This window comes from Schistocerca cancellata, chromosome 8, assembly GCF_023864275.1.
Source record: "Schistocerca cancellata isolate TAMUIC-IGC-003103 chromosome 8, iqSchCanc2.1, whole genome shotgun sequence".
Classification (NCBI taxonomy): domain Eukaryota; kingdom Metazoa; phylum Arthropoda; class Insecta; order Orthoptera; family Acrididae; genus Schistocerca; species Schistocerca cancellata.
The window spans coordinates 165327485-165352048 of record NC_064633.1 but is presented as its reverse complement, the minus strand read 5'-3'; the positions used below and the strand labels follow the sequence as shown (position 1 = coordinate 165352048).

At 44.9% G+C, this 24564-nt stretch overlaps 2 non-coding genes across 2 annotated transcripts; one reads left to right on the top strand and one right to left on the bottom strand.

The window, feature by feature from the left end:
• Positions 1-4156: 4156 nt before the first annotated feature.
• Trnat-ugu (transfer RNA threonine (anticodon UGU)) lies at positions 4157-4230 on the bottom strand. The gene has a single exon. It is a non-coding gene; the product is annotated as a tRNA-Thr (tRNA).
• Positions 4231-4455: 225 nt separating this feature from the next.
• Trnat-ugu (transfer RNA threonine (anticodon UGU)) lies at positions 4456-4529 on the top strand. The gene has a single exon. It is a non-coding gene; the product is annotated as a tRNA-Thr (tRNA).
• The last annotated feature ends 20035 nt before the right edge of the window (positions 4530-24564 follow it).

Genomic DNA, 24564 nt, shown 5'->3' with positions numbered 1-24564 from the left:
GGACCTTTGCCTTTCGCGGGCAACTGCTCTACCATCTGCCCGCGAATGGCAAAGGTCCCGAGTTCGAGTCTCGGTCGGGCACACAGTTTTAATCTGCCAGGAAGTTTCATATCAGCGCACACTCCGCTGCAGAGTGAAAATCTCATTCTGGAAACATCCCCCAGGCTGTGGCTAAGCCATGTCTCCGCAGTATCCTTTCTTTCAGGAGTGCTAGTTCTGCAAGTTTCGCAGGAGAGCTTCTGTAAAGTTTGGAAGGTAGGAGACGAGGTACTGGCAGAAGTAAGGCTGTGAGCACCGGGCGTGAGTCGTGCTTCGGTAGCTCAGATGGTAGAGCACTTGCCCGCGAAATGCAAAGGTCCCGAGTTCGAGTCTCGGTCGGGCACACAGTTTTAATCTGCCAGGAAGTTTCAGTGTAACATCAGTTTAAATGTTCGGAAGTCATACCTAAATGTATTTGTTAGGGCTGCAGCCTTAAACAGTAGTGAAACGTGAGCGACGAACAGTACAGACTTGAGGAGTGCAGAAGATTTTGAGATGTGCTGTGGAAGAAGGGTGAAGATTTCAAAAATGGCTCTGAGCACTATGGGACTTACATCTACATCTACATCTACATCCACATCCATACTCCGCAAGCCACCTGACGGTGTGTGGCGGAGGGTACCTTCAGTACCTCTATCGGTTCTCCCTTCTATTCCAGTCTCGTATTGTTCGTGGAAAGAAGGATTGTCGGTATGCCTCTGTGTGGGCTCTAATCTCTCTGATTTTATCCTCATGGTCTCTTCGCGAGATATACGTAGGAGGGAGCAATATACTGCTTGACTCTTCGGTGAAGGTATGTTCTCGAAACTTTGATAAAAGCCCGTACCGAGCTACTGAGCGTCTCTCCTGCAGAGTCTTCCACTGGAGTTTATCTATCATCTCCGTAACGCTTTCGCGATTACTAAATGATCCTGTAACGAAGCGCGCTGCTCTCCGTTGGATCTTCTCTATGTCTTGTATCAACCCTATCTGGTACAGATCCCACACTGCTGAGCAGTATTCAAGCAGTGGGCGAACAAGCGTACTGTAACCTACTTCCTTTGTTTTCGGATTGCATTTCCTTAGGATTCTTCCAATGAATCTCAGTCTGGCATCTGCTTTACCGACAATCAACATTATATGATCATTCCATTTTAAATCACTCCTAATGCGTACTCCCAGATAATTTATGGTATTAACTGCTTCCAGTTGCTGACCTGCTATTTTGAAGCTAAATGATAAAGGATCTATCTTTCTGTGTATTCGCAGCACATTACACTTGTCTACATTGAGATTCAGTTGCCATTCCCTGCACCATGCGTCAATTCGCTGCAGATCCTCCTGCATTTCAGTACAATTTTCGATTGTTACAACCTCTCGATACACCACAGCATCATCTGCAAAAAGCCTCAGTGAACTTCCGATGTCATCCACCAGGTCATTTATGTATATTGTGAATAGCAACGGTCCTATGACACTCCCCTGCGGCACACCTGAAATTACTCTTACTTCGGAAGACTTCTCTCCATTGAGAATAACATGCTGCGTCCTGTTATCTAGGAACTCCTCAATCCAATCACACAATTGGTCTGATAGTCCATATGCTCTTACTTTGTTCAATAAACGACTGTGGGGAACTGTATCGAACGCCTTGCGGAAGTCAAGAAACACGGCATCTACCTGTGAACCCGTGTCTATGGCCCTCTGAGTCTCGTGGACGAATAGCGCGAGCTGGGTTTCACATGACCGTCTTTTTCGAAACCCATGCTGATTCCTACAGAGTAGATTTCTAGTCTCCAGAAAAGTCATTATACTCGAACACAATACGTGTTCCAAAATTCTACAACTGATCGACGTTAGAGAAATAGGTCTATAGTTCTGCACATCTGTTCGACGTCCCTTCTTGAAAACGGGGTTGACCTGTGCCCTTTTCCAATCCTTTGGAACGCTACGCTCTTCTAGAGACATACGGTACACCGCTGCAAGAAGGGGGGGCAAGTTCCTTCGCGTACTCTGTGTACTCTTAACTTCTAAGGTCATCAGTCCCCTAGAACTTAGAAATAATTAAACCTAACTAACCTAAGGACATCACACACATCCATGCCCGAGGCAGGATTCGAACCTGCGACCGTAGCCGTCGCGCGGTTCCAGACTGTAGCGCCTAGAACCGCTCGGCCACCCTGGCTGGCACGGTGAAGATTTGATGTGTAGATAAAGCAACTAATTAAGAGGTACTGAACTGACTGGGAAGAAAATAGCTTTATCAGACAACTTGACTACAAGAAGTGATAGGTAGATATGACATATTCTGAGGCATCAAGTACTAGCTATTCTAGTAATGGAAAGCAGTGTGGAGGGGCTGCAAATCAAGAATGCGCGGAAAAGCGGGCTAATGGTCAAATGCAAAAACTTTGTTGCCACCTGTTGTGGGTACGGGAACAATCAAAATTGACATTGGTCTCAACCTTAAATATCAATCAGGTGTGAGGCCAATGTCAATTTTGATGATTCTCCTATCCAGAAATAGATGGCATCACTTATCTCTAAGTTTTCACATTTGAGGGTTAGCCCGTTTTTCCGCGGATGTCTTCAATTATAGAGAGAGACCAGGGTATGAATATAGTAAGAAGTTTCAAAGGGATGTAGGATTCAGCAGTTATGGTAAAATGAAAATACTTGCACATTGATAGAGTACCGTGAAGAGCTACAGCTAACCAGAACTACCAACTACTGACTACAGTAACGAATAAAACTCTCGTTGAAGGAGGGGTAACTTTTGAAAAACATCATATATTAATTTACGTGCGAAATTAAAGGACGTACTTAACGAGGTACTTCTTGCTATGGTACAAGGAGTTCAAATAATGAACGTGGCAGTACGTATCTGAAGGACGTGCAGTGCACGCTCTGTCTACGTTTTGGATGGAAGCGCAACTTTGGCTGCTCCGTCGACCGCTGGCTCCGCGTGCAACTCAATGTAGTTACGCAGTTTTAAGTGGATACGAGTGGACTGACGACTAACGTGGCTACTGGTCGCCACGTCCCAGCCTGTTCTGCAGTCTGTTGCGTGAAATTTGTCCACCAGTAAACTGGTCATTCAGAACTAAGTTAAGCATTACATTAGTTAAGCATGATGGTAGAACAAAATATTGCTGAGGCTGTTAATGATGTATCCAGTCTGGAGAGATTCCTGTTTTTCGACGACGACTGTATTAGGTTCCACCAGTGTCTGACAATGAGAACGATAGCACACCAGAGAACGCTTTGGAATTTAATTTTATCTATATTTCGCAGCTTCAAACGTGACTATTCGATTCACTGGAGGTATGAATTAAAAAACGCTTCTGTCACAACTTTTCGTGCTTTATTAAAGTACACGATGCGTTTCGGATCCTGTGGGTCCATCATCAGGTGTACTTTGTCATAATATATGCTTTATTTTTTCTTTTGAATGAGGTGAAATGCATATTCCTGTCACGAAAAGGTTTGCTATTAGGTTATGAATTTCGTAAGTCAAACGCGGAAAATATATGCGAAATAATGGAAAATATGAACAGAGCGAACTCAGCACATAATCCAAGAAAAGCGTTTAGAACGTTTTAGCACCAGCAAACACTCTTTTCTCCATCGTTTTCGTACATATCACTTCATCCAAGATACACATTTGTATACACATGTTTGTAAACACTTCACAGATCTTTTTGTAAATGGTGCATTCAAAGATGAATTTATTGGTAGTGCTAAAGGTATAATTATTAATCAATTGACATATGTGGGAATTAACTTCAGAATAGGTCTTAAAAATTACTGGAATAGCTATGGCCTGCGAAATCAGTTTTTTCTCTTAACAAAGATTCTGGGTTTTGATTTCGTGGTCGTATATCTCCAGTTGTTCTAACAGATTTAGGGCCGTACCACTGGCTTCATTATGTAGTACTACCAAATTGTTTTCTAGACTGTTGATGACATGTTTCGTTTCCAACACATGTTGAGCAATGACTGACTTTTCGAAGTGGTTGAGTCTGAATGCATTTGCATGTTCTTGAAAACGTGTTTTGAAGTAAATGATGACTAACTGAAACCCTCAACTGCCGACCGGTGTTGTTGATATGCCTCGATGTGGACAGCTGAAAGTGTGTGCCCCGGCCGGGACTCGAACCCGGGATCTCCTGCTTACATGGCAGACGCTCTATCCATCTGAGCCACCGAGGACACAGATGAATAGCGTGACTGCAGGGACTTATCCCTTGCACGATTTCCGTGAGACCCACATTCCCAACTGTCTTACGGGAATCGCCAAAGCGTGCGCGAGTAATGAGTGAATGGGCAAATGTCTATAAGGTACATTACATATGTAGAATTGTGAACAGTTGGGAATGTGAGTCTCACGGGAAGCGTGCAAAGGATAAGTCCCTGCAGTCGCGCTAGTCATCTGTGTCCTCGGTGGCTCAGATGGATAGAGCGTCTGCCATGTAAGCAGGAGATCCCGGGTTCGAGTCCCGGTCGGGGCACACACTTTCAGCTGTCCACATCGAGGCATATCAACAACACCGGTCGGCAGTTGAGGGTTTCAGTTAGTCATCATTTATTCCAGGGAAAAGCTGCACGGTCATCAACAGTATTCTGTTCTTTCGAGAACAGTTACTGTCTTCGTATATATAGTTAAAGGCTACCCAGCCATTGACCTTCGTCTGTGCGAATGCGCACAGGTTGCCCATACTCTTACGGGAATCGCCAAACCGTGAGCGAGTAATGAGTGAATGGGCAAATCTCTATAAGGTACATTATATATGTAGAATTGTGGACAGTTGGGAATGTGAGTCTCACGGGAAGCGTGCAAGGGGTAAGTCCCTGCAGTCGCGCTATTCATCTGTGTCCTCGGTGGCTCAGATGGACCAGTCTGCTTTAGGCGGTGGCGCGGCACGGACCTGCTGCCCCGGCCGCGGGCGCGCGTGGACGAGGAAGTGTTTACACCGCCGGTACTCGCGCGTGTTGTTGTCTGACTCGATCGCCATGGCACACAATTTTCGAAAGACTACGCTCCAATTTACATTCGACAACGAATTTGCCAGACCCAAAGCCTTCAAAGTAGAGCGTTTTTTGAGGGAAGAAGTTCGTTTACCTGCTGCAGACATAATTGGAATACACCTGTCCATTGTAAGCAGTACAATGTACGTAAAGATGACCGATGAAGCTGCGTGTGAAAGAACTCTCTCCGCTGCTCAAAGAGGATTTAAATTTCGACACTCTGATGGCCATATCAGCGATGTAACAGTAGCTCCTTCAGGATTGGGTGTGAGGGTCATTCGGATCTTTGAATTGCCGTTTGAGGTGCCAGAATCGATGGTTATTGAATCGCTGCGACCATATGGAACGGCACTTAGTCATACGCCTGAACGCTGGGCAAGTTTTAGTACCTATCCTGTGCTAAACCGCGTGCGACAGGTGCGGATCGTCCTTACTAAACATATCCCGTCTTATTTATACATTGGAGGATGTCGAGCTATTGTGATCTACGATGGCCAGCCACGCACCTGTTCTGGCTGTGGTTGAAAAGGACATATCCGCTCGGAGTGCATACAACGCCGCGTCGTGCAACTGCCACATGGAGAAGCGTCACAGCGAGAAGTTCCCACGCAACTTCCGATGAAGTACGTGTCGGTGGCCCACCGGGAGGTGTTGCCAAGTTCGGAGCGTTACGAGGACGTGTTTATGCAAGAGCAGACCGAGTTACGGGAGCGTGGAGGTGACTCGGAGAATGTCCCTACATCCACGTCACGTCAGTTGAGGGAGGAACCTTTCGAAAACTCACATGTAGCACGTGGCGTAGAAGTCGAGGCCGAGACAGTGGCGCCGGCGACGAACCAACGAACGATCGACGAACACAGTGAGGCAGCAGAGGGCAGGGCACGCAAACAGCGATCACCGAAGCGTCGCAAAAAGTGTCGCCATAGTTCGGGTGACACGTCCCCCCCTAGCCTAGGGGACACGGAAGGTATCCTAGCCGAAGCACTGTCTGACACAGAACACGTGCCTTTAGAGGACGCTGACAGGATTCCGTCAGATGGTGACCGGATGTCCTGCCCTTCAGATGGTCCCTCTTCATTGACACCGACTGACCCAGCGCTGCCGACGAAGGAGTCAGGGACACCAATGTCCCGACAGCCACGTCGAAATACATCAGAGGACGTTTCTCGGGTGGATGACCACTGCGACTGGGCGGAACCAGTCGAAGACATACAGGAATTGCCACCCCCAAATGATGATCACTCACCTACAGGATGCACACCACGGAACGACAACAAAGGAGGGCAGCCCGTTGGCGGGCACCCCTCTGAGCACGAATAGTGGACTACAGCCCTTGGAGTTCTCAATGACATGACACGAGCATGACAACGACAACGAACCAAGCATATAAGGTGGGCACAGTGAACATTAACACCGCACGTTCGCTTGCAAAGATGCAACTTCTCCGGGACATGATTTACGCCACAGACGTTGATATTCTGCTGATGCAGGAAACCTGCAATGCTGCTTTTCCCGACGTGCATGGATACAACACTTACCTAGCGCCGACTCCAGATGGAGTACGCGGCACAACGATATGTGACCTCGATTACCTTCCTTCGGCTCGGGGTTTGGCTATGACCGTGAACGGCATTCGTATCGTAAACATCTATGCACCCTCCGGATCTGACAATCGACAGGCGCGTGCACGATTCTACTCAGAGGAGATTGCCCCCCTATTCCATGGGAGGTATGACCACATCTTGGTAGGGGGGCATTTTAACTGTGTACTCACACCGAAGGATCAAACTCCTAATTTCAGCACCTGCCACGCATTGAACACCATCTGCCGGGACATGGCCCTTATGGACACGTGGGAAAGATCCATGGGCAGTGAGAGGGCTACACGTATTTTACTAGCCACTCGGCGAGCAGGCTGGATCGGATTTATGTTTCTGGCGGATTAAGAGATCACGTGTTGGCTGCTGAACGTTGGCCCACAGCTTTTACGGATCACCTTGCATATTTGTGCACGTTTACCCTCCCACGGCAGCGGGTCTGGCGGAGTCGTAGTTCCTGGAAACTTAATTCATCCTTATTGGTGGATCTTGAATGTCGCCAGCGGATTGAAGAAACATGGCAGACTTGCACTCGCCGTCTGCCGCTGCACCGTACGGTTCTTTCGTGGTGGCTGCAGTGTGCAAAACCGGCGATACGAAGAGCTCTCATAACGTATGGCAAGGAAAAAGCGAAATGGCTCCGAGATACACTTGATTATTACTACATGGTACGCCGCGACCTGTCCTACAGGGCCCCATCGCCCGAGCGTCAAGCGGAAGTTCATCGCATTAAGGCCTGCATTTTATCGATCACGAGACGTCGACTGGAGGGACTTTCGATACGTGCTCGGTGCTTGGACAACGTTGATGGAGAACGTATTGACATGCATCATGTGTCCAAGGGACATGCGCGTAATCGCCGATCCCTAATCACAGTGCTCCATGATAACGATGGTCGGCCCTTGACGTCACAACAGGACATTGCTGCTGAGTTTCTGGAGCATTACTGCCTCCTTTTCACTGGGACACCGACGGGCAATCGGACAGGAGAAGAAATTTTGCGACTGATGCAAACGGAGGTGGATGGTCCGGATGCAGAGGCGCTATTGGAACCCCTGACGGAAGACGACATCCGGGGCGCACTCGCGAAGGGTGCGGTGCATAAATCCCCTGGGCCAAATGGGTTGACAGTCGAATTTTATCGCGCATTTGCGGATTTAATGATGTCCCAGTTGGTATTGATGTATAATGAGTTATTGAGCCCTGACACGGACGTTCCGTCGCAGTTCATGGCGGGACTGCTCATACCAATACCGAAATCGACAGCGAGTGTCAGCGTCCATCAATTTAGACCGCTCACGATGCTCAGTACTGACTATAAGATCTTTGCGCGAATGTTGGCGGCAAGTCTCAAGACTGTAATATTCAAGACAATACCACCAGACCAGGCTTGTCTAGGGGTTCGGAGCAACATACATTCTATCCTCGGCGAATACCGTGACGTAATTTCCTTGACGGAAGCTTGTCGCATGCGAGCGGCGTTCGTATCGGTGGATTATGATCGTGCCTTTGACAGGATCAACCATGATTTCCTTGACTCGACCATGCGACGCATGGCGATACCACAGGATTTTATTACCGTCCTCATGCGCCTCCTTCGACGGTGAGAGTCAATGGCAGGGAGGTAGGAACGATTCCTGTTTGCATCTCAGTTAGGCTAGGATGTCCCTTGTCGATGATACTGTTTACAATAGCGCTCGAACCATTGATGCAGACTCTTAGACGGACTCTAACAGGCGTCCGACTCCGTGCGAGCTCCTTCACGTGTCGTGCATATGCGGACGACTTGATGATACTCGTCCGGTCGGAGAACGAAGTAAGTCAGGTGGTTACCCTTCTTACTACGTACGGAGTAGCTGCGGGAAGCAGGGTCAACATGAATTAAACCAAGATCATGCACATCGGTCGAGGGCAGGACGCTCTGCACAGTCCGTTTACGACGGTGGACATCTTGCGATGCTTAGGTGTATTGTTCACCCGATCGCTACGGCAATCAGCGGCGGCGAGCTATCGACGTCTCCTCCAGAACGACCGACTGCACATACGCAACAATTCACTCCTAACGCACAACCTGCTCCAAAGGGTGGACTACGCTAATGTTCACCTGGCCTCGCGACTGCCGCACCTGGCACAGGTACTGCCAATGCCACATGGTATTGCTGACAGATTAATGGCGGCCTTTGGATACTATGTCAGCCACGGAATGTTGTTTAAGATCAAATACGAGACTTTAACTCTCCCACACCATTCTGGAGGACTTAACCTCACGGATGTGCGGAACAAGGCTCTAGCTCTATACCTGCGAGCGACGCTACGCACTTGGAACCGACGGCAACACGCCATCACGTCGGCCATCCTGGATGTGCTTCTTCCCACGTCCTTTGGACCACCGGTGGCGGTAGGCACAATCTCGCCCTCTTTTTCTCAAGTCGCGCGATTTTTTGTTGATTTTAGTTATGTTCAGTTACAGATATCTTCTACAAGAATCCCCACTACCCGTGAGATATATCGATACTTGCGGCGTCATCATGGCAGCAATGTTGTCGAACTTAAATACCCAACACGAAACTGGCGACAGATTTGGCGAGCTGTCCACACACCTCTCCTCACCACGGCAGCGCGATCGTCATGGTATACACTAATCAACCGCAAGACAGTCAACCGCCAACGATTGTACGACATTCGCATGGTAGATTTCCCGCTCTGCCTTATATGTGGCATGCAGGACACCGACGAACATTCTCTGCAGTGCGGTGGGGCAAAGGATGTTTGGCGGCTGACGCAACGCATCATGGCCCTCCTCCGACGCACCGACGAATCAACGATCACGACGGACGCTTTGTTTTTCCCTGACGCTGTCTTCTTCCCGTCACAAAAAACGTCGGCAATCAGATGGATTGGAGGACACACATCGCACTACGTGCTCTCGCGGACCTTGATATCGGGCATGGACTATTGGCATTATCTAGTAGAACAACACGAAATCATCCGACGCCACTCTAAATATAAGACGCATTTTGCGAACTTTCTAGGCAGCATGTTTCATAACCCCCCCCCCCCCCCCCCCGAAGCGGTGGGGAGTCCCAGGTTTACTTTGTTTCGAGGGATAGGATGTACTCCCAGTGAAGTGACGAGGATGTCACTTCAGCCCTATATTTCTTTCCCTTATTTTTTATATATGATTTTTCTTTTGGGACATTAAATTAAATGAATAAATAAAATATTATTGTTACAAACACAGAAATTACAAATAAAAGATGGATAGAGCGCCTGCCATGTAAGCAGGAGATCCCGGGTTCGAGTCCCGGTCGGGGCACATATTTTCAGCTGTCCACATCGAGGTATATCAACAACACCTGTCGGCAGTTGAGGGTTTCAATTAGTCATCATTTATTCCAGGGAAAAGCTGCACGGTCATCAACATTATTCTGTTCTTTCGAGAACAGTTACTGTCTTCGTGTTTTGAAGTTTCTGCCTGTTTTCCCCACATGGTAGGCAGGACAACTGGTGCATGATACTTTCTACACTCCGCTGTTGTTGTATGTTTGCGTTTTTCATTTTATGTTATGGACGAATAAGTTTCCTAGCTTATTATTAGTTGAGAATGCAATTGTTACATTTGGTTTTTTTTTTAAGGTTAGCGATTTTTTGTGGTATGGGGCGCAGGTATGCGATACTGGCGAATACTTTCTCTTCTTTCACAATGTGGCCATTTGTTGCCTTACTTCTGTGTATTTGCCTGTTATAATTGTCAGTTGTTTTGGCAGTGTAGCCACTGCTTATGGAAATACTCTCTATTGTATCTATCTCATTCTTGAGGGTGTTTTCTTCTAAATCAAGGGAGTATCCTCTATGTACCTTGGACCTAAATAACATATGTTTCTGTGTCGTGGGATGATATGGTGAGTTGTCCAGTGTTATGTCTGTGTATGTGCGTTTTTTGTGTACGATGAACTTATGTTTTTGATGATGGTTGGTGATTTTAAGATCCAGGAAATTTATGATTTTGTTATCCTCATGTTCTATTGTGAATTGTATGTTGTTGTGGAAAGAATCGAATATTTCGATATCATCTTTTGTTCTATCAAATAACAGCAACGTATCAATATATCTCCAGTAATATATTATTTCACTTTTGAGACTATCGTTTTCATTAAAGAATTTACTTTCCAGATGATTGAGAAATATGTCTGCCAGAAAGCTTTATATGCTACTGCCCATGGCAAGACCCTCATTCAGTTGGCAAACTTTCCCATTAAATGTAAAGTAATTGTGAGACAATGTTAGCTGATGGATGACCCACAGGGTCCGAAATGCATCGTGTACTTAATAAAACACGAAAAGTTGTGACTCAAGTCGTTTTGTAATTCGTACTTCCAGTCTATCCTTCGGAATGTTTTAAAACGGAGTTAATAGTATTCCTGCTACTGTTATCATTTTACAATCGTGAATTACTCTCTTAGTATAAGAGTGCGTGGATAGTGACAGACACAAACAAACAAACACACATACGCACGCACGCACACACGCACACAAACACACACGTATACATTCTGGCAAGATCAAAACAGAGGTACAGAGGTATATTTACCAATATCAATGCATGGTATTAATCTGTCAGTATTGTAACTCATTTCTGGGTGTCTCTATCGCACTGATATCGTATTTCGTTTTCCCTGCCACAATGTTACCCATAAAAGTCGCCAGAAATACAACTGTTACTATTTGCATTGTGAGTGAGCCTTCGTTGTCCATAAGGTAATTCGTCTGTGACAACAGGCTATTGAATCTATTATCAAACAACACCCGAAAGCACGTTGGAGATCATCCTAAATCAAGCATAATAAGCTACAATCTTCTAAGTGATGCAGTGTACGATACACGTCGTTTCAAAATATCATGTATATTAATCCCCTATTGAAAACGTTAAATATCAACACCTGTCACACGACGAACCAGCTGTACAATTTATGCAAAATTCTGGAATGCACTAGCGTAAATCATTAATGCTGCACATCATCCAATGTGTGCTCTCTTGCTGATTTTATTGCTAGAAACTGAAAATTTATTGCAGACACACAGAGAACTACCAAATTTACAATTTCATACATTTAAGATTTTCGCCCTTAAATCACACATGGTCCAGAACGACCAGGACAATTGGAGAAACGTGCAGTTAATTACACCTTCACAGATGATCTTAAGAACACTGTTTGTTATATCAGATAAATGAAAGTAGTCTTTATAATGAAATGTCAGTCGCCATAGGTTTATGTGTGCTACCGTTTATATGGTCCACAGCGTTGATACTTTTATGATTTTTTCGTAATAATACGTGGTCATACCTGATGATATGGAATGTATGCTGATGTTACAACATCTGCCTCTGTATCTAGTACAGTGACTATTCCGTTGAATTTCACGAAATTCGTCATTAACATTATTAGTGACAGTATTATGTCACATTACGCTGTAATATAGCACCTTGTGGAAGTCATATACATGTGGGACAATTTATGGAGGGTTACTCAAACGGGATGGATATTAAATATACGCCCCGATAACGAGAAACAAGGTCGCACGCTGAACCTATGTTTGAACCAAAGTGTGCTCATTCACTGAGTACGAACAACGAGGAGAAGTGTTATTTTTGTAGTGATCCACTTATATGTTATTCATTGTCATTGTTTATATGACAAAGCTATGTCACAGTAACTTTCTTCCTCTCAAAATTTGTAGCACAACCCTGCAGTTCTTAATCACCTGGGCACAGTTTCATTTTCAACGTTAACACAGTATCTACAATATTCTGCGTGGTCTTTACACTGATTTCCACATCTATAAGTAAATTCTGTGTCCTCTACTTTAACTTTCCATGCGCCTCGTTCATCGAGAAGCCAATCAGGCTATCAAATGCGATTACGTCTCATCCAGACCACACTAACCATCAACTGGCTTTATCTCGATCCCCTAATTATACATAGATATTAATTCACCTCGCCATAGCACTTATTCAGTAGTTAATATTGATCTACAACATTATGTAATATTAATGGAAGGAACTTAAGAGTAGGATAAAATTAAAGAAAGTCCCATGACAAACTTATTTATATTTTTCTGAGCATATCATACGTTCGGCACCATTTTCCGTGAATTGCTAGGTCAAGAAGGCTATGATAGCCTAACGATATGTGTATTTCGACAACAACTTACATAAAGCGTTTGACTATCTGATTTAGGCCTTTCTGTCACATTCCCGTAAAAACTAGCATTTATGGGCAATGTAAAACTGTAGATACAGAGCTGAATCGTGGCATTGTTCATGAAATTAGTAAGGATTTATGCTTAAACTGTAGGGTCCTTAAAATTATGTCTGCAGAAGTCGACTATCTGTATCTATTTTCCATTTTTGAATATTATTATGTATTTGTTGTTCTAGTTATTCCAACAGGTAAAGATTTTCCCTTCTATGAATGATGTGTATTGGATGAAAATCATTTATCTAGGTTGGGTGGCATACTCTGTCTCTTTGATATTGTATACTATTATTCCACTAAAGTTAAGATTTGTGATGGAATAAGAGTTCATTGCAAGTTTTCGTCCTATTTTACGCTTGAACATTTATTTATACAATTTTCCGTAATGTCGCTAGGTACCTGCATGGATTTATTTGCATTTAGCGTAACCTTCTTGTGGATGCAGTTAATCAGTTTTGGTTGAACGCATTTTTTGTAGGTAATTGTGTAAACTTTATACCGACTCAAGTGGCTTGGCTTTCTGAAGCCTTTTGTGGTGTGTTTTTGTGAGACGTGCCATGTCTAGGTAATTAATTTCGCAATAGAACTTACAGAAATATGAGCTATTAATGTTGTTGAGTACTTTCTAAAATGTACAAGTAATGTATTAAATTCTTTGGTGGAGGATATATGTGCGAATAATGTCAACTACAAATCCTCAGTGCGAGGTTAATTTGGCATTAAAGAATTCATTATCGCTCAATATTTAATTTTATTCCTACAAAGGAAAGTATCAACAAGGAGAGCTCTTAGAGGACTACTAACTGGGCGGCCTTCAGCTTGTTTATATTTTTTATTGTGTACTGTGAAGCAAACATGAAACTCTGTAAGCTGTTATGATGTGAGACTCTATAAGTTGTAGTGCTCCGATTGGCTAAATTATTTCACAATGCTCTCTATTGTTACTTCAGTTGCATCAACTGCAAGGAATCTGAATGCAGGACGACCATGTCCAGCAAGGAAAATTAGAGTTTAGAGGGGTGTCGGTGAATTCTTAATTTTGCTGTTATTTGATAGCTGTTGATCATTTATGATTCGTTTAATGGTAGGTGTATGTTTTTATGTTGTTTTTCTATGACTTTTATTGTGGACTATCTAGGAGTACCATTATGGATTTAACTGGTGAATCCTCTTCATGCGTATTTTATTGTGTTCTTAGTATAGGTGAATTTCTACATGTATATATAAAAGTTTGCGTTTATTTAGTCTTTGCACGAAAAACCACGTAAGTTGCCACGGTAGTTGCCCTGTGTGGTCAACAGGAAAGGTGCAGAGTGACAATTATTGAACCATATGAAAAAAAAACGTAAATTGGTTACAAACTATGCCGTGCACACACTTTATTCAACATGTAAACGTCACAGCACATATTCATATTTAGATGATGATGACATGTTCAATATGCTTGCCATCATTGCGAAATTCTGCATGACCCACTGAAGTATCAGAACCTCGATGTTGTCGATGACCTCCTGAATGGCTGTTTTCAACTCAGCAATGATATTGGGTTTATTGCTGTACACCTCTTTAACATAGCCTCACCAAAAAAGGAGTCACATGCTTTCAGGTCTGGAGAGTATGCCGGCCGTCGAGGCCCATGCCTGTGGCCTCTGGGTACCCCAGAGACAGAATTCGGTCCCCTAAGTGCTCCTCCACGACATCAAACACTCTCCTGCTTAGATGGGGTCGAGCTCCATCTTGCGTGAACCACATCTTGTCGAAATTAGGGTCACTTTGGGTAATGGGGATGAAATCATCTTCCAAAACCTTCATGTAGCGTTTGGTAGTCACTGTGCCTTCAAAGAATACCATATCGATTCTTCCGTGACTGGACACTGCACATACACAGTCACCCGTTGAGGCTGAGGAGACATCTCGATTGCGAAATGCGGATTCAAAATCTCAAAAACGCGCCAATTTAGATTACTGACGAACTATTCCAAATGAAAGCTGGCTTTCATGTTAAACCAAACCATTCATGCGCTGATAATTCCCATCATGCCCCGCGGCCAACCGTGCAGTTTGAACATCCTAACGCCAACCGTCCAGAGGTTATGACAATTTCATTTCATATAGTTCAATAATAGTAACCCTTTAAGTGTCACGCAATTACAACCGCAACTTATGGATAGCCAAACAGAGGTCGCACTATCACGTGGTTCCTGAAGAGGTGCTGTCGCCTTTCATTAGCAGCTGGGGTAGCAGTGTAGATTCTAGATGATCGATCTGGCCTTTTACCCAAGCCAAAATGGCCTTGACATGTTGGTACTGCGGACACCTGATGACAAGAATCACTAGGAAAGGTGCTGTCTTTGGGGGGGGGGGGGGGGGGGAAATCTGGCGTCCTACAGGTAGGAGAGTTGAAAGGTAGATCCCTTAATTGCGTAGGGGGACAGAAAACTGGAAAAGAGAAATGAATAAGTTGATGTCAATTATGCACTGAAGCTTCAAAGAAGCTGGTAGAGGCATGCGTATTCAAATACAGATAAATGAAAACAGGTAGATACGGCGCTGCCGTCGCAACCCCTATATAAGACAAGAACTGTATGGCGCAGTTGCTGGATCGGTTACTGCTGCTACAATGGCAGGTTAACATGATTTGACTGAGTTTGAATTGGTGTTATGATCGGCGTACGACCAATGAGACACATCATCTCCGAGATTGCGATGAAGTGAAATATCAAGTCTCCGACATCGCTGCGACCGGGAAAAGATCCTGCCAGAACGGGACCAACGACGACTGAATAGAATCGTTCAAAGTGACAGAAGTGCAACTCTTCCGCAGATTGCTGCAGATTTCCGTCCTGGGTCATCAGCAAGTGTCAACGTTCAAACCATTTGACGAAACATCATCGATATGGGCTCCGACAGCCCATCATGCCCAGTGGCCAGCCGCGCAGTTTGAAGGCCCACTCGTGTACCCTTGATGACTGCACGACACAGCTTTACGCTTCTCCTTGGCCTCTCAACACCGACATTGGACTAATGACGACTGGAAACACGTTGCCTAGTTGGACGAGTCTCGTTTTAAATTCTGTCGAACGGATGGACGTGTACGGATATGGAGACAACCTCATGAAAACGTGGACCCCGCACGTCAGCAAGGGACTGTTGAAGCTGGTGGAGGCTCTGCAGTGGTGTGGGGCGTTGCTGTTGGAGTGATATGGGAACCTTGATACCTCTACACACAACTCTGATAGGTGACACGTACGTTAGCATCCTCTCTGGTCACCTGCATCCATTCATGTCCATTGTGCATTACGACGGACTTGGGCAATTCCAGCAGGACAATCGACACCCCACACGTCGAGATTAGCTACTTAATGGCTCCAGAAACACTCTTCTGAGTTTAAACACTTCCGCCGGCCACCAAACTCCCCAGACATAAACATTATTCAGCATATCTAGGATGCCTTGCAAGCTGCTGTTTAGAAGACATCTCCAACCCCACGCACTCTTACGGATTCATGGATAGCCCTGTAGGATCGAGGGTGCCAGTCCAACACTACTTCTGACGAGAATATGATGCGGAGAGAATAAAATAAGCCATGCAAAGCACGAGAAAATATACAACAGCCAGGACATAATGATCACCGACCTGCTATAGGTATAAACTCGTCCGCGCGATAGCAGAGTCACCTGGTGAGGAATGACTGCTAGTCAGACACAGTGAGTGTGCTGTCCTCGTGGAGAACGGGGAAGGCGCACGATCTTCCGTGTTTTGGTGGCCCCGAGGTTTGACACGAGCATTTCGGAAACTGCACGACTTGTCGGGGGTTCGTGGAGTGCTGTGGCGAGTGTATTTAACGCGTGGCAAAACGAAAGGTGAAACTACGTCCAGACGTCGCGGGGTTGGGTGATCACCCGTGATTACAGATGCTGGACGTCGTAGTCTGGATGGACTGGTGAAACAAGGAAGCTGGCGAACTGAGGAGGAACTAACATTGGACTTCAAAGCTGGGCAGGGTTCAAGTGTGTCTGAACACACCGTGCATCGAACACTCTCAACGATGGGCCTCTGTAGCTGACGACCCATGCATTTGCCAACGTCAACACCATGACATCGGCAACTGCGATTGAAATAGCCATGTGATCAAAGGCATTGGACGTTGGAGAAGTAGCAGATCGTTGCATGGTCTGATGAATCTCGATACCTTCTTCATCATCCCGCTGGGAAGGCACTAATTCTTCGTCTTCCAGGGGAATGGGTCCTTGACACTTGTATTGCGGGACGGAGACAAGCTGGTGGAATATCAGTGATGCTCTGGGGAACATTAACGTGGCCATCAATGAGTCCAGTGGAGCTTGTGCGAGGCACCATGAGGCCAAGGAGTATCGTACACTGGTTGCAGACCACGTACACACCTTCTTGACGGTCATGTTTCCCGATGGTAGTGGCACTATTCGACAAGAAAATGCGCCATGTTGTAACGCCAAGAGCGTGATGAAGTGGTTTGAGGAACACAGTCCCGAGTTCTAATTAATGTGCTGGTCATCCAACTCACCAGATGTGAACCTGATCGAATACATGTGGTATGTGATTGGCTGTATCGTCAGACCTCATCGCCCCCCCGCCCCAGGATTTACAGAAATTGGTGACTTGTGTGTGGATGTGATGCCAACCGCCCCCCCCCCCCCCCCCCCATCGACCTACCAAGGCCTCAGTGCTTCCATACCACAAAAAGTCGCCGCTATCATCAGTGCCAAAGGTGATCATAATGTTCTGAATGATTAGAGTATGTAAGCACTAATAAAATGCTATTTTTAATCTAAAACAACCAAAAATGTACAAAAATTCGTATCAGAGTCGCAGAATGACCACAAAAGATACTTTGTAAGTAAAAGCGAAACGTGTCGTCTTACAAGAGTGTAGTCATGATGTCATTCTCAGATGGGACATTTTGGAAGCTTCTCAGAAAATTGTAGACTGTGGTCGCTCGGAGATTATGCTAGACGAGATGAGATACTGTGAATGAATTGTAGTAAGCTTAAGACGGTGATACCAGTAATAATTGACTAATAAAAATATATATCATATAATCAGTTGGAGGCAATGTGGGCACGGCAATGAGGAACACCGAACTATACTCCGTCCATCAAAAAAATAAACCTGATGTTAACCATGCATTATGTATACTTCCGCGTTTGCTGGAACCTCATTGGATTTCCGTTTCACGTGGGACTGCAGCCAAGCTGTCTAGAGTACTGGCAAGTACGTTAATAAGTGTATATTTTGTGCTGTGCGTTACTCCCACATCTACTTAGCGATAATACGGGCCAACAGCTTTACCGGCGCATTTAACTTGGACACCACTGGCCGGTCAGCTGGTACAGCTAGCCAGCAGTGACATGGCCAGCTACAGTTCACACGTAAAAACAGACGAGCAGAGGAGCAATACAGCATCGAATGTCATTAAATTTATAAACAGAGTGAAATAAGACACTGAAAATCTCCCACAATACGCTCCTTAGACGACTAGACGAAAACCGCAAAACGTTATCGTTTTTAACTGATGTACTATTGTAATTAAAAACCAGAATGAAGAAAATTCCTGACTTAACCACAGGGTATTTTTTCTGCATAAGCAGTGTGTAACGTAAGAGAGTATTGATGGATTTCACCGTATAGTTACATATTGAAGCCACTGAAGGTATTACTTACAGTCAGTCATCTGGTAACATCTTAGCTCCTTCCTTATACGAATCCGAGAAATACATTTCAGTCCTGGAAGTGTCATCTGCTAAGTTGATAACGAGCCTATCGACAACAGAATCCACAAAGCCAACCAGACGCAGCATTGCCAAGCTGCCATACACTGCCCTTAGATTTCATCGTCTTACAAGAGTGTAGTCATGATGTCATTCTCGGATGGGACATTTTGGAAGCTTCTCAGGCAATTGTAGACTGTGGTCGCTCGAAGATTATGCTAGACGAGATGATATACTGTGGACAGGAATATGCGCATCCGAGTGTGTGGCGACTATGTGTGCTGGATGAAGCGATAATTCCTGCAGTCAGCGCTAGAAAGGTAACTTTCATGTGTCATGCCATGCGTCAACCATTGGATCTTGTAGTGGAGTGTAAGAGAATCATACCACTGAAGAATAACTTGGTCATCCCAGCCTCTGTTGTCTCGTTTAAGAACGGATTCGTGAATTGTGGATAGTTAGCTGTAGCCGAGAACCCCAGATCCTTCCAAGACTCATGTGCGTAGCAAACGCTGAGCCGTTAATTGCAGAACAGCTGAGTGTCATAGAAACCTCCCATGCCGAGTCTGTGGCCGAAATTAGCGCTACCACTACGAGACCAGATTTTCCAGCTCGACTATCACCAGATCTCACTAAGGAACAACAGAAGAAGCCACTTGCCATTCTTCAAGAGTTCTCTGAATGCTTCAATCCACAGGTGAAGAGCATATTAAACAAATCGACGGTGAAGCACCGGATTAGCACTGGAGACCATCAACCAATAAGCCAGAGAGCATACCGTGTCTCAACAACGGAACGTCGAGTAATTCGCGCCGAGGTAGAGAAAATAATGAAGGATGACATCATTCAGCCTTCGCAAAGCCCATCGTCGTCTCCAGTGGTTCTCGTCAGGAAGAAGTATGGCAGTTGGCGCTTTTGTGTTTATTACAGAAAGCTTAATAAGATAACGAAAAAGGACATTTACCCCCTTCCACGAATTGACGACATATCAGATTGTCTGAAGGTGGCTAAGTTTTTCTCAACCATGGACATGTACTCTGGATACTGGCAAATTGAAGTAGATGAGGCTGATCGTGAGAAAACTGCATTCATCACCCCTGAGGGCCTGTATGAGTTTAAGGTAATGGCGTTTGGTTTGTGTAATGCACCAGCAACTTATGAACGGATGATGTATAATCTTCTAAGTCACCTGTAGTGGCCGATGTGTCTTTGTTATTTAGATGACATTACAGTGTTCTCATTGACATTTGATGAACACATATAAAGACTGAGGGACGTTCATAAGTGTCTCCAACACGGCGGACTGAAACGTAATCGAATGAAGTCTCTCTTTGGAGCAAAAGAAATGAAAATACTTGAACAAATCGTGTCAAACGAGGTTGTGCGGCCAGACCCAGAAAAGGTGAGATCTATAACGCAATTTACTATTCCTGAAAATATTAGAGATGTGAGAAGCTTCATCGGATTATGTTCTGATTACCGCCGTTTTATCAAGAGTTGTTAAAAGCCGATGCTAAATTTATCTGAGGTAGTGCTCAACAAGATTCTTTCGACGTGCTGCGAAAACTCTGACGACTGACCCTGTACTTGGTTTGTATGATGAGAGAGCATTTACAGAACTACACACAGATGCCAGTGGGTACGGGATCGGTGCTGTTCTGCTGCAAATTTTGGATGCAAAAGAGAAGGTTATAGCCTATGCTTCTAGGACACTTACAAAAGCCGAGAGAAACTACTGAACTACAGAAAGAGAATGTGTTACTGTGATCTGGGCCACGTGCAAATTTCAACAGTATCTCTATGGAAGGCCATTCACAGTTGTTACAGACCAACATTCACTTTGTTGGTTGACAGGTCTTAAGGATACAACTGGACGACTCTCCAGGCGGCCAGTACGTCTTCAAGAGTATGACATTATCATAGTGTATAAAAGTGGAAGACATTCCAAGATGCCGACTGTCTCTCAAGAAGCCCTGTTCAAGACCATCAAGGCTTTGACGATGATAGTGACTGTCTCGCTGCACTCCAGGATCTCTACGCTGAGCAGAAGAAGGACGCCAAGATATCTCAAATTATGCTTGCCTAAAATCTGTCATAGCATGTGAAAGGACGATGTAAGGTAGTTAATACATTACTTTGCAAGGAAAAATTTGATCCGTTTGGAAAGAGGTGGCTGCCAGTGATTCCCAAACACATGCGCTTAGATGTTCTACAGACATTCCAAAACACAGCTCAGGCCTGACATTTAGGTTTTATTAAGACATACAATAGGATCTGCAAGAGATTTTTCTGGCCAGCCGAAATGCCTTTCCAGCGTGTTGGAATTGACCTCCTCGGTCGATTTCCAACGTCTGCTAGTGGCAATAGAGGGATTTGCACATTGTCTGACACGCTATGCCATTACAAAAGCCGTGAAAACAGCTGAAACATGCGAGGTAGCAAAATTCATCGTGAAAGACGTTATATTAAAACACAGTACCCCAAGGTCCTTAATTACGGATCGAGGGAAAGTTTTTCAATCGAATCTTGTGACAGAGATACACCGTCGGTGCAACGTTACTCACCACATGACGCCTGCCTACCACCGCAAACCAACAGGTGTACTGAACGCCTTAATAAGACTTTGGCCGACATACTATCAATGTTCGTCAATGTTGAGCAGAGCAACTGGGATGAGGTGGTACCTTTCGTGACGTTTGGCTACAACACCGCCAAACGAAACACCACAGGATTTACGTCATTTTTCCTGGTGCATGGGCGTGAGGCGACTACGACGAAGGACACTGTGTTTTCGTTACATCCTGATGACGTGGACGACGACTACATCGACCAGGTGTTAACCAGAGCTGAGTAAGCTAGACAGTTAGCTCGACTCCGCACGCTGCAGGCTCAAGGAAACGATCGCCGAGGGAATAACTCGAGCCACCACCCTGTTGTCTACCAGCCTGGTGACCTCGTCTGGATCTTCACTCCTGTTCGGAAGGTTGGTGTCTCTGAGAAGCTCCTCAGGCGCACTTTGGACCTTATAAGGTTGTAAAACCGTTGTCTGATATTACTTATGAAGTTGAAGATTTCGACCCCGACACAAGACGACGAAAGGTCAAAGATACAGCCCACGTCCTTCGAATGAAGCCCTATAAGTATCGTGCAACCCAGGGTAAACTCGAAGCTCCAGCGCCAGGCAAAAGCGGAAAGGTGACGAAGAGCGTAGCGGCAAAAGAAGTTCTAAGAAAATCATCGCCAGGGCGAACATCAGTCATCAGGAGTCGGAGTATGCAGGACCGTTGACTCTTCCCGGACTAGGAGGACGTAACACAGAGACGCTGTTCTCTCAAGGAGGGAGCAATGTCCCAGAGGAGTGGTACAATCACCGTGATGTAGTGGTTATGATACTACTCTGTTGCATGGAGGGTCCTGAGTTCAAAACTCACCTGAACTGTAAAATTTCAATAGATATATTCGGTTCGAGTACATTCTAGAAGTATCCAAAAATGCCAAGAATCATTGTTCTGGAATGTTCTGTAACTGTATCTATACCGTATGCGTTCTGGCCGGAGGCAGTTCGCTCCGCGTTCTTGTATGTGCAAGTGCTGAATAAATCTTCGTTAAGTGAAGTTTGTGTTCGTCGTTAAGCTAATTACATTTTCTTCTTCGTGATAATATTCTTAGTTGTTAAAATAAAGAAACGTAAGTTATAAAATGCAACGTGGTAAAGTCATCTACAGTAAAAAAGACATTAAAAAGCCCATTTTTAAATATGGTTTCCCCAACTTCCCACACAAAAGTCAACAAATTGAGAGTGACGCTGTCGACATAAAATAATCATTTCAGCATCATTCGGAACATTGGTAACACTGTATCATAATATGTTTGATTACTGCTAATCAGTTGATTCTTCAGCAACCTGTCTTTGTCAATATCGAAATGTTTGACGATTTCCAGCTCCTCTAGTAGATCCTACTTCTTCCCCTTCTGAGCAAGATGCAGCACCCTCAGGTTTTCTACTGTGCGGGACTGGTACCCGCTGGCAAAATTTTGTTCAAACTGCCGTGGGAGATAGGACCATGCCCTTCTCCTCCATTTGTTTGGTTTGTCGTTTATGTAGACAATCTGATGATACCAAAACGGCGAAACGCGTCACTGTTACGATGACAGAGGGAGATTTACAAACAACAGCTTTTTATCGACTCGGCGTTATTTATTCCTGGGCGGAAGCCCATTGACAACGTTCGCATTTTTCTAGTCCCTCCTGCTGTAGTATTATATGCGTTATGCGGTGTGGAAACAGCGCTCGTTGTGCGAAACGGTACAGAGGGGTCTGTGCAGCAGAAATGAGATCTCGGTCCACTGGTTTTTAATGGCCGCGGAATCCACAATCACGACACGTAACGCCATAATGACCATCGCACGCGATGACCGCAGTGGTCATGTCCATACATGAATCGAAAAGTGACACAGTCGGATCAGCGCGCAACGCGCTGCCGGCATTGGTTGATAGTGCATGAAACAAAACTATGGCATATTTGAATGGAGTTTTGGTTAAACGGTAGAAAGAGCTTTAATAACTAAGAGCAATGAGTTAAATACGGGGGATTTCAGAAACTGAGATACACACTATCTTGCCACGCAAAGTAGTTTTTCTTGACTGCTGCATTACACTTCAAAGTAACACACCATAGTGAAACCTCTGTAAACAACGGTAGTACCGTTCTACCATTTACGATAATGTGGGAGCTGAGGACATGAATCAAAATTTGTACGATTGCCGGGACTTGAACCCAGATCTCCTTGCTCACTAAGGAGAAGTGGTATCCATTACAAGACCACAACAGTATTGTTAACATACGTGCATACTGTACTTTCGTCCAATGTCCTCCCTAACACTAACTTTAAGTCACGTCTTCAGCTTATGTGTTTGTGTTAGGGAGGGCATTGGAGTGGAATAATCCGTGCAGGTATGTTAGTATACCTGTATGAGCAAGGATACCTGGGGTCAAGTTCTGGTCATGGCACAAGTTGTAATTCACTCCATCAGCTTCCGTCATTATCGTAGGCAAAGATAAAACCCAAATGTCTCGAGGAAAATTTAATTATATCAGTTCCACCATTTGCTCACTTGCTAGATTATAGAAACCCGTTCGAAGGTCACGAAGCCATTCGAGAGCAGCTTTTTGAACGTCCCCATCGTCGGAAAATCTGTTTCTGCGATTCAGTTCATCGATTGCGTGGACATTGTCGTCTCTGGTCAATGACAACATTCTTCCCTCCACATCAGCACCAACATGTCTGTCAGTCATTTCATAATTTCACCACGTCTGGACGCGACACTGAACCTGGCCCGTATGTTGCCAGAATTATTCTTGCTATGAATGTGTGCTATTTAGACGTTTTTCCCACAGAACTTATACCGACCCGCGTAACGTCAACTCTGGAGTAGGTCTACGTTTCCATTTGCTGCGCCAATTGACTCTCACACTGTGCTGCACGTCTTATCTGTACCGCAAAATATCTGAGTCGACTGGAAACCAAAAACATGTTCGCCCTTCTGGCAATGCGCCATTCTGCTGCACATTTATATTAGCGTGGGACTACACAGGTAACTTCTGGAGGTCCATCGCGTATTATAACATGCGTTCTGTTATACTTGGATGTTTAGGAATGGGAAGGATTCTGGTACTGGAATTTGGAGTGAATTATCTAGAAATTTTTTTTGAAGACGTCACATTCGCCGTTGACTGTAGAAATTATTTATTTCAGAATTTCAGTTTCGGCCTTTGGGCCATTTTCCAGTGGTACAGCAAAAGATATTGCTTCAGCACAAATCATACTTTAAAATCTTCCAACATGCATGTATGTCATGATCAAAAATAAGGATGTAAGAGATTTTTAAAGTCTTAGATGTGCTGAAGGAAAAT